Raw genomic sequence first — 10,700 nt, forward strand, 5'->3', positions numbered from 1 at the left:
GTGGATTTACAAATAGTACTTTAATCAATGCTGTAGTATTAGGAATTTTCACGAACATTGATGTTACATTTTTCTCAACATTCTTATTTTTATTTATTACTTTTTTATTGGGCCGGCATGGCCAGGTGCTTAGGGCGCCCGACTCGCAATCTGAGGGTCGAGGGTTCGAATCTCCCATCCCACCAAACGTGGTTGCCTTTTCAGCCGTGGGGGCGTTATAATGTGACGATAAATTCCACTATTCGTTGGTAAAAAAAGAGTACCCCAAGAGTTGGCGGTGGGTGGTAATGACCTGCCTTCCCTCTAGTCTTTCATTGCTAAATTAGGGAGGCTAACGCATATAGCCCTCGTCTAGCTGTACGAGAAATTCAAGTCAATCTTTTGTATTACCATCGAAACCTTTACTAGTAATTGCATATTATGAATTATTTAGTATTACTTATACATAACCCTATAGCTAAGCAGTAAACGTGAGAGCTTATAACGCTAAATTTTGTGTTTCGATTTTTGTAGTAAGTACAGCTAAGACAGCCGATTATTTAGCTTTGTGGTGGAACAAAAAAAACTTTTATTTAATAGCAAAATACGAAGTAGTCATAGTTGCTGTGTAAGATGAACTATATAAGCTTATAGCATCTTTGTAAAAATGGCTTTGAGAAACAATTCTACCAATACAGTTTTTATAAAACATTTCTTAGTTCTTCCAGTTAGATGTAAGATGGGTTATTAATTGTCTCTAAACGCTTCAAAAACTCTCTGTTTGATAAACCCTGAGTATTACAGCCGATGTCAATAGATTATAATGTCTCCGGATGACATGAAAGCATTCCATAAAATCTTAAAAACAATTTCGGTCGTCCATAACGTCTAAACAATAGTGATAGGACTATATCGTAAAGTCGACAATAATGTGACAACTCCGTTTTTTTGTTCTTGTTTGACAAAACCACCAAAAACTATGAAATTACTCATATTCTTGGGAGAACCATGGTTGATTCCTCGGTGTAGGCAACAGTTGAGTATAAAAAAAAATAAAAACATCTAATTATGGACCCAAACATTTCGTAGTACAGCACAACTCGTGAAAGAGCATTTGTTTGTTTGTTGTTTAGCGCAACGCTACACAATGGGCTATTTGTGTGTTCTGCCCACTGACGGTTCCGAGTTTTAGTGTTATAAGTCCACAGACTTACTAATGGACCACCGGAGGCGTGACAGAGCTAGAGCTAGTAGGATTTGAATATGATGTCGAAAGGTTTGAAGATATTTTTTGACACAAAATTCGGTGCAGATTTCAAAAGGCAATTTCTTACTTGCAACAGACTGGACAGTTTTTTTCCCCAAAAGATGATGAATATAGGACTCCACAGTAAATTTACAAAATTTTACAAGTATACTTCAGTTATGTACCAAACTACTGTTTGATCCATTATTTGATTTCTTTTATTATCTTACTGAAAGATTGCCTTGCGCATTATAATAAAGAAAGTCGTGCATCAACATTTATATACATCGACATTTATTGTCGGGTATTTTGACTAAATAAAAACGAATCTATTGAATTAGTCATCATGTAACCATTCCTACTCTCCAGGCCAGGTGGTTAGGGCGCTTGACTCGCAATCTGATGGTCACGAGTTCGAATATCCGTCCCACCAAACATGCTCGCTCTTTTAGCCGTGGGAGCGTTATAATGTAACGATCAATCCCACTATTCGTTGGTAAAAGAGTAGCACAAGAGTTGGCGGTGGGAGGTGATGATTAGCTGCCTTCCCTCTAGTCTTTCACTGCTAAATTAGGGGACGGCTAGCTCAGATAACCCTGATGTAGCTTTGCGCGTAATTCATAACAAACAAACCTACTCTCCTTCTTGTCACTTCGTTACGTTAACTATTTATAGATAACTTGGCCTATTACAAGCCCAATGATATGAATAGTGGCAAATAATAAAATGCTACCTTACCCTCTTCTTTTCCTTTGAGCCATTTTTGGCTTTTGATATGTTGGGGTGACAATAAAATAACGATTTGAACAAACTATGTTAAATATTCTTGTTTCGAATTACATTTTCTTTCCTTTTAGCCACTTGGTATGTGTTTTGTAAACCATGGAATATAATTAGTTCTTAGGGAGTTCACTGTGTATTGATACCTTGGGTGCTTACAACTAGAGATAGTACTGCATTTCTTATACGTTGAACAATGTACTTTTTTGGCCCTAACTGCTTTAGAAATTGACATCGCAAGTAACAGGTAAATGATGAGGACGACTTCAATTAGTCAAATTACAATTCTTCATGAGATTAGCTAAAGAGAACTTGACTAAGTAGACAAAATTTGTGCTACCTAAACTAGTCGGATGTAACCTATATTAAATATTTTACCTCTCATTGTGCCAAGAAAACGTCGTTTCTTGTGTGTGTGTGTGTAACGTCGTTTCTTGTGTGTGTGTGTGTTGTTTTTTCTTGTTTACTCTTAATATCCAATCTTACTCAATACGTAAATAGACAAATGGTTACTAACTTTATTGTGGTCATTAGTAGAAGGGCAAATATTGTTCCGTTATCTGTAGACACAAGGGTTGATGATGGTAACTTGTTAGCTTAGCCTATATTTTGCTACAACCGTTAATGAGCGAGTTCATTTAAAAAATACAGTCAAGAGACACGGGGAGGAAGGTAAATTGTAAATGAGGTATTACTTAAGATAAACAGGTCTTACAATAATACATGTTAAATGTTCCGTCATTTCTATCTATACACACATTTTTTTTTTAAGTATTCAGTTCCTTAAGTTACTTTCTGTGTTTGTTTATGCATTTCTAAGATTTTTCCAGTTTTCCAGTCATAATTACAAACACATTTCCAGAAATGTTCAGCTACAGTAGAAGACGTTGTGTTATCATGTTTTATGTCATATTGATGTTCTTTCAATCTTGTTTTAATTTCTTTCTTGTTTGTCCTATGTACATTTTACTGCAACTGCAACTGACTTGGCAAATTCCATCTATATGTATTAATTTTTTTTGGATTTTTGAGTGTTTGTAATTGGTTGACAATTTTGTTTTGAAAAACGAATGCTACTTTATAATCCTTTAATCGGAATGCTTTAGTAAAGTTTTCCGAAATCACAAGAAAAAATATTATATTACGAACTTATTTTGTGGTGCTTTTAATGTTCATTTTTTTACTCTTAATATAGTAGAACAATGTTCCTGAAAATAAATTAGGATTAGATATAAAATGTTAATAAGTGTATTATTATCAGGACATATGTACTCTAGATAATCAGCACGTTCAGTCAAAATTTAAGGGTGGGAAGGTTAATATTTTTTCTAAATTCACTTTAGTATACGAAATATGTTCTAAAAGAACTGTAATTTATATATCCTAAAATATTATAAACGCGGAATATTAATAATTTGAAATAAATTAAAAAGCTCTTACGTTGCTCTGACAGTCAATTTTTGTATGAACAATTTCAAGTATGAAAGGTGAAATAAAACAGTTAATTAAGCAACCATTAGCTTCACAAGGTATGCATACTATATTTTATGAGATTTGATAGAAACAGAACTAGCTAATAATTGTTATGTTGATCATGTATGTACCTATATATATCATAAACAGTGACTACATCTCGACCGACGGTGACATCATTCTAGCAGTCTATGTATTTTTCCTCTAATGACACTGGCCTGCGAATTTAAGCTTCATAAAAGTTGTTGTAGTTTTAATAACGGATTTTCCATAATTCAGCAGATTTCGAAAATAATATTCTTTTTTTTTCTATCACGTAAGGATTTTTTACAAATCGGGAAGAAAAACTCATACTTAGATCAAATAATTATTTCGTTTACCACAATGAACATTTTTTATTATAACTATATTTGCTTACTTACATGAACATTTTATGTTATCATGTTTGTTAACAAAAATACAAGCAAACTGAAGAAAAGGGAAGAACATTGATGTTAAACGAATATACATCCTCATTCATCCTGATTTATTTTTGTGAAATATACGTCTTTTAGTCTCAAAACTACGTGTTGTGGTTTTTTTTTATGTATTGCGTTATGACGTTTTATGAAAAATCTGTACATGATGGAGAAAAATGGATATCATATTCGGATTCAGCGTATGGGAATTACTGTAGAACATGGAATAATTTCAAGACAATAAAACTATCGCAAGCCTGTGTTAGTCAAGGTGTGCTGGCATTTAAATATATATACCAGTCATATGGCTCAGTCTAACAAGAAAATACGGCTAATTTTGCTCTAAAAACCTTGGCAAAATGTTAACCGTATCTCACTGCGTTATATTTATACAAAGTATGATTAACGGAAATTAAGAATGTTTGTAGCATGTGATTCTAGAAAAAACTGTTTAGGGTACAAAAATCGAAGCGTAATTCTAATTTCTGTGTTTTTATCTTTTTATTTAAGAAGTCAGTAAACATAAGTATAACGTTTCATTGTTGTTTCATATTCTTAACAATGTACACAAATTTTGGGGCATTTTAGATAAGAATATACCTTGAACTTTTACTCTTACAATATGTTATACACCCACACAACTGCATTGATATCTTTATCTTAAAAATCTTTCTTTGCATGATAAAATGTAACCTTGTAGAAAAATATTTGACAAAAAATATTATAAAGGTGATATTTCAATGTCTATTTCCAACTGTATATGAGCTTATTGCTTAGCTCATTGCTTAGCTTACCCGTACAATAAATCCAAAGATTCGCAGTTCACGACTAGATGCAGCAAAAAACACACTCAACATTTGGGGTACGCTATAAAAGATACGGTCAAATTCTAACCGTTTGATAAGAAAAAAGTAGTTCATGAGTAGATAATTGATGTTTTTGATTGGCTGTCTTTTAACCAGTCTATCACTTCAAAATTACAGACACTGTAGACAGATGGTCTTTCTATGGCTTTGGGGAATATTCTGAAACAAATCAGTTGATGCACATGTAATTTTGTTACTTTAGTGCAACATATATTAAGGTATAAAACTAACACCGGTAGTTTAATAGTTTGCCATAAAGTATAATATTGTTCTGATGCCATTGCAAACATTTCTCTCATGGTAGCTCAAGAACGCTTTAATTGATCACTTTTACATTTTCGAAATATGTTTGTTTGTTTGGAATTAAGGACAAAACTACACAATGGACAATCTGTGCTCTGCCGACCACGGGTATCGAAACCCAGTTTCTAGCATTGTAAGTCCACAGACATACCGCTGTGCCACTGGGGACTTCTAAATATGGATGAGTCAAATATTTCAAATTTACATAACTGCCACTAGAGGGAGCACTTATAGGAAATTGCCTAAAACGACATTATTATATTTAAGTGATCTACCTAGCAAAATAAAATTTAAAAAATTGGTTTTACTGTGCAAGCTTACAGTGTTTAAAAAATAGTTCAAGCTACTATATTCAATACAGTAAATATTTTAAATATCTTAGATCTGAAGGTTATTATTTTTAATAATATCTTAAATTCGTGAGCTAAAGCTTATACTACACAATTCAACTGCTAAACTCTTAGTAGAGACAGCAAGTAATAAAAAAAGCATATCGCTTACCCCACGATAATTTAACGACACTTTTTAATTCATTTAAAAAGTATTTCAGAGTCATAAATATAACCAACTAAGTAACAATACCACTCTTAACGTTTCAATTGTGTGGCCTAAACAACAACAACAAAACAAAGCTTAGATTATCCGACTAATCTATTTGATTCTTGATTTGATATTATTTGATTCATTTTTGTTTTTTTCTCACAAAGATACTGCGTTTTAATTAATATTTTTTTATGGAGGATATGAACATGTTTTTTTTGTGTCTATAGTCTGGCTAAAAATACTTAGCTGGTTTACTGCACGCATACACTTTTTGACTCGCTGGTTTCACCATGTCGGGATTTCCTGAACAATTTATATATTATTATAGTTTGTTTTGAAGAAAATGATTGGATTATCTGCTTTTGTATGCGTCCTGACTTCCTGAAAAATCCACCCACTGTTTTTTTTTCTGTCACATCTCGAGCATCTTAGTGTCAGTCGAATGAAGAGAAAAAATCGATGCATATAAAAACACATATATATTAGCCATCGGAGGCAAAGACAGACATTCGACCTGGAACAGAAAATAAATGTAAATTTAAAAAGAAGATATGCCAAAGTTTATTAATCAAAAGGATCACAGAGTTAAAAACACACAAGGAAATCATTTGCATATCACAGCTCCAAAATATTGGTGGGATGATCAGGCAGGCGTGTTGGACAATCCTTTAACATCATAGTTTGCATAGATAACCTCAAATAAACTTCAAAAGCTTGGTGTACGACAAACAAACAACTGTTTTACAGAAAACAAAAGTATTTTCTGTAGTGCGCTGCAATTATGGTAACTACTCCTAGACATTGATAAAGAATAAAACAAAAACAAATCAAATGATGTTTCGAATAAATCCTACAACGTTTCTGAGTACGTCCTTTTTTGAAACAAAAACACGTCCCTCAGTAGCCAAGGAGTGTCTTTACACTATACTTTGTTGAATATTAAAAGTAAGTTCAATCCGGAAACTTCCAAAGAGGGTGGTTTTTGTCGTATCTTTTCAAGACAACTTCGAGACAATTTTTCGTTTTTTAATTGATAAATTTTAAAGTGAAATACGGCATCCTCAAGTCTCCATACTAGCTAGTACTAAGGTCTATCCGTTAGGAATAAATTCAGTATAAATCAATAAAGCCACATCATTAATTAAGCAATTGTCAACCGTTTATGGTTCTGCTATCACCTTTTTATGTTTAGCTTGCAATTGAGATACGAACGATTTTACCTGTGATTCGGTAGGGAAGGTCGAAGCATCACTATTGTCAGCAGTAGAATGAGCAGACAGGGACACTTTGAAAGCAGCTACAGGCATAATATTGTACTCTGCTTGCTGCACAATATCTACCAAGGTGATTCTAAACGGTTCCTGAATATTTCTGCATGTCATATGGAGACTTCCATTCTTATTGTGCTTGGCCGTTAAGCTAGTGACGCCCTGACGGATTTCAGTCATCTTACCACTTCAAATCAATTTTCGCAGCCCCAACGCTAAAAAGAGCGGGAAATGGTTATTTTTAGCCAATAAAATGTAAAAAAAATGTCAGCTCAAATTAAGAAATACCGAATTGGTTATTTCTTTTTTTTTCAACAAAAATGTCCCCCACTGGCTCGTGAGGGGCCTTTTAAAAATGATAATAACAATTTTCAGTTATAATTATTAAAGAATAGAAAATCATTTCATCATACTATATTATCTATGAAAACCACAGATGATAAATGATAATAACCTTATGAATTTCTCAGATAAGTTAGTAAACTAAACAAGATTCACATTCACTGTCACTTTATCTTCACGAGTTGGGAATTCGAGTGGAACACAAGTGTATTAATGTTTTTTGTTTTTTTTCTCTTACAGAACTTGTTTTATAATTTTAAAATTATTTGTTTGATTTTACTATAATTAACATAATGTGATCCTGGCTTAGCTATATTTTTGTTTCTTAAACAAACTTTTAAGGAAGGAAAAAGTTTCTCTAATCTAACAGCTGACTTCATAAATTGTGACAAATCCAGCTTTTATTATAGTGAAACTTATGAGATTCTATAATTCGCTGTTATGTTTTTTAGAAAGTGCATTCATTGTTTGAAATCATAAGATGTTGATTTTAGTTACGTCTGTTGAATTTACCAATACAGAATATGTAAAGCTAATTCTATGTGTGTTACAATTTTAAAAAATGGTTACACAAACCTACCTCTGCACTAGTTATGATATTTTAGTTACGTCTGTTGACTGTACCAATACAGAATATGTAAAACTAATTCTCTGTATGTTATGATTTAAAAAAATGGTTACACAAACCTACCTTTGCACTAGTTATGATATTTTAGTTACGTCTGTTGACTGTACCAATACAGAATATGTAAAACTAATTCTCTGTATGTTATGATTTAAAAAAATGGTTACACAAACCTACCTTTGCACTAGTTATGATATTTTAGCATTTGCAGTACCATGTTATATTTAGCGTTAGTAAGATTGTATGCTGAACAATAAATTATTATATGTAGTATTTTTGATAATTTTCTTTTTTAACCATACCTTTGATTGAGAACATAAGTGGAGTTCAAAATACTGAGAAAAGCGACAATTAGAACCTTTAAGATATGTACTTGAGATCAGAATTACTAAACTTAAGGTCACTAATGTGTTAATTACAATGATCAATTATGAAACACATAATAGTTTCATTATAGTATCAATAATTCATTTATGAATACGGTATTTCAGACAAGAGTTGTATTTCACTGTAGTTGTATTCCACCTACAATGACGGCCATGCCTAGCTTAAAACTGGTCAGGTTGTAAACAAACCTGATCTCATGAACTAAACATTTAAAGTGTTATCCATACACATTGTGGAAACACATATGTGAATGAAACCCATTATTGAAACATGAATACAAAAATAGGAATCACTTTATTTAAGATTGTTACATGTTTGTAGTTAAGCACAATATTCCACTATGGACTATCGGTGTCGTGCCCACTACAGGTATCGATACCCGATTTCTAGCGTTATAAGTCCGCAGGCGTGTCGCTGTGCCACTATGGGGCATTGTTGTATAATACACACACATATATATATACAAGTATCTCTTTTTATATCACACATCGTAGCCAAATACAACGTATCAAGGAAATTACTTCAGGAGCACGTATGACGAGAAGAGCAAACTATGGTTGGTTCTAGTATTCTAAGTGATTTCATGACATAACTTGGCTCACTGCTGGATATCATTTTATTATAATAACATGCTATATGAACATCTAACACTAAAATGTTACTTTGCACAGTAGACAGTTTTCATTTTATACTTTACGTCTATTTTATCGTTTATTTGTCTTTCTCAGATTGCAAGGTTGGTACCTCTGTCACTTTGGTTGTTATCGATTTTTGAAGTGAAATCCTGTATAGTCCAAGTTATAAAAAATATACACTAATATAGAAGTTGATGTTTTATTACCGAATAATAAATAAATAGATAATAGCAGTTTGGGTACAATAGCTAAGACACTTTATCTATTTTGACGTGCGTAAATGAAATTTCTAAAATGAAAAACGTGTTGGAGAATGCTGAAAAGTGTTTTCGTATAGGTAGATTTTGTAAATATATAATAGACGTTCCTGAAAACTCATGCTGAATTCGGTTATACTCTTGCAACTGTTTTTCTCCATAGACATTCGATTTCTGACAAAGGCAACGGAATATTAAAATTAGAAAAAATATATTTATTTATGCATAACTTAAATTATTTATTTATTGTGCAGAGAGATATTACTAGGATCTTGCTTTTCTTTTCGTTCTGTTTATTTCAATTGTTTTGCATCTTTTTAAATAACTTAGTGAATTTGTACATTGTATTTCAGTATAAATATTACAGACTAGTAAAAACGTAGCAAATAAATTTGTACTCGAATTTATAAAATTCTAATTTTTAAATCAGTAGTTTCCGCACTTTGGACCAAAACAGTAATAGACATTTTTCGAGCTTTACAGGCTGATTCACATTGCCCAACAGTACCATCATATTCTATTCTTTATAACTGAATAAATTAGTTTCAGTTATTTCTCCAGAAGAATTTTATCCTCACACGATGTGTACTGGCAGTAAATCTACAAAGTGTGATGATTAGATATTTGTAAAATAATTGTCTTATGATAAAGTAAATTTGAAAATGCAACCCTTCATCACTAACAGTAGTACATGAAGGAAAGAGTAAGTTTTATATATGATCGATTTCATCGCTATTTATTATGCATTTGTTTTTGCTACTAAGCCTTACCCACTGTGTTATAGGAAATGAAATTTGAAAATATTTCTTATAAGCTGAGACAATCGTCCTACGTCTGGGGCATAAGGATTGAATGAAGGGCTTGAAATGATACATTAAATCAATAATATCATTTATATGCATATTTTATTTCGAACGTAATTTACTTTACAACTACTTTGTTTCACATCTACTTTATCCACACCTACCTACATTATTTCATATTTATTCCACACCTACTTTATTCCACATTACAGAATTGGTGTTATAATTACTTTATTTTATTACTTTTACTACCCCTATCTCTCTACAGCCTCAGAGTTTATTGGTACTCTGAGTGCTTCTTGATACACCAAATCAGAAGTTCTTCCTCCTTCCTGGACCAAAATAGAGAGGTTTCTTACGGGTCTGATCTTGTGCTTTGGTTGCCATTTTTACAGGAAAAAATATGAATATTTGACATTTTTAATTATAAAACTCAATGTTCTAAGAAAATTCTAGACAAAATTTCTTGAAAAAAACTAAAAATAAAAAATTTTAGAAATACAAATTGGTCCAAGACTGTGGATTCATTAGCTAAACAACCGTATTTTTGCTGTGAACATGATATCACCCTATGACATACTCCTTGGTTCAACATATCATCCTACCAAGTTTGGCTGAGATTGGTATAAAGATTACAGAGTTAGATCTTTTACTTTTATGGGTTTGGATTATTGTTTATTTCTTAAATTAATTTAATTTTGTTTGTATTTTTTAGTTAGTTACTTGTAGACTTCG

General features: G+C 32.1%; 1 protein-coding gene and 1 long non-coding RNA gene across 5 annotated transcripts in view; one reads left to right on the forward strand and one right to left on the reverse strand.

Moving 5' to 3' along the window:
* The window catches only part of LOC111085232, a 13,383-nt gene extending 9,626 nt beyond the window's left edge, over positions 1 to 3,757 (reverse strand). Inside the window, exon 1 of the long non-coding RNA XR_002610060.1 lies at positions 3,691 to 3,757. This is a non-coding gene — a long non-coding RNA (uncharacterized LOC111085232). The remainder of the gene's footprint in view (positions 1 to 3,690) is intronic.
* Positions 1 to 10,700, forward strand: part of LOC106457041 (protein dimmed-like) — a 122,211-nt gene that overhangs the window by 97,016 nt on the left and 14,495 nt on the right. The window lies entirely within an intron of this gene.

This window comes from Limulus polyphemus, unplaced genomic scaffold, assembly GCF_000517525.1.
Source record: "Limulus polyphemus unplaced genomic scaffold, Limulus_polyphemus-2.1.2 Scaffold285, whole genome shotgun sequence".
Lineage (NCBI taxonomy): Eukaryota > Metazoa > Arthropoda > Merostomata > Xiphosura > Limulidae > Limulus > Limulus polyphemus.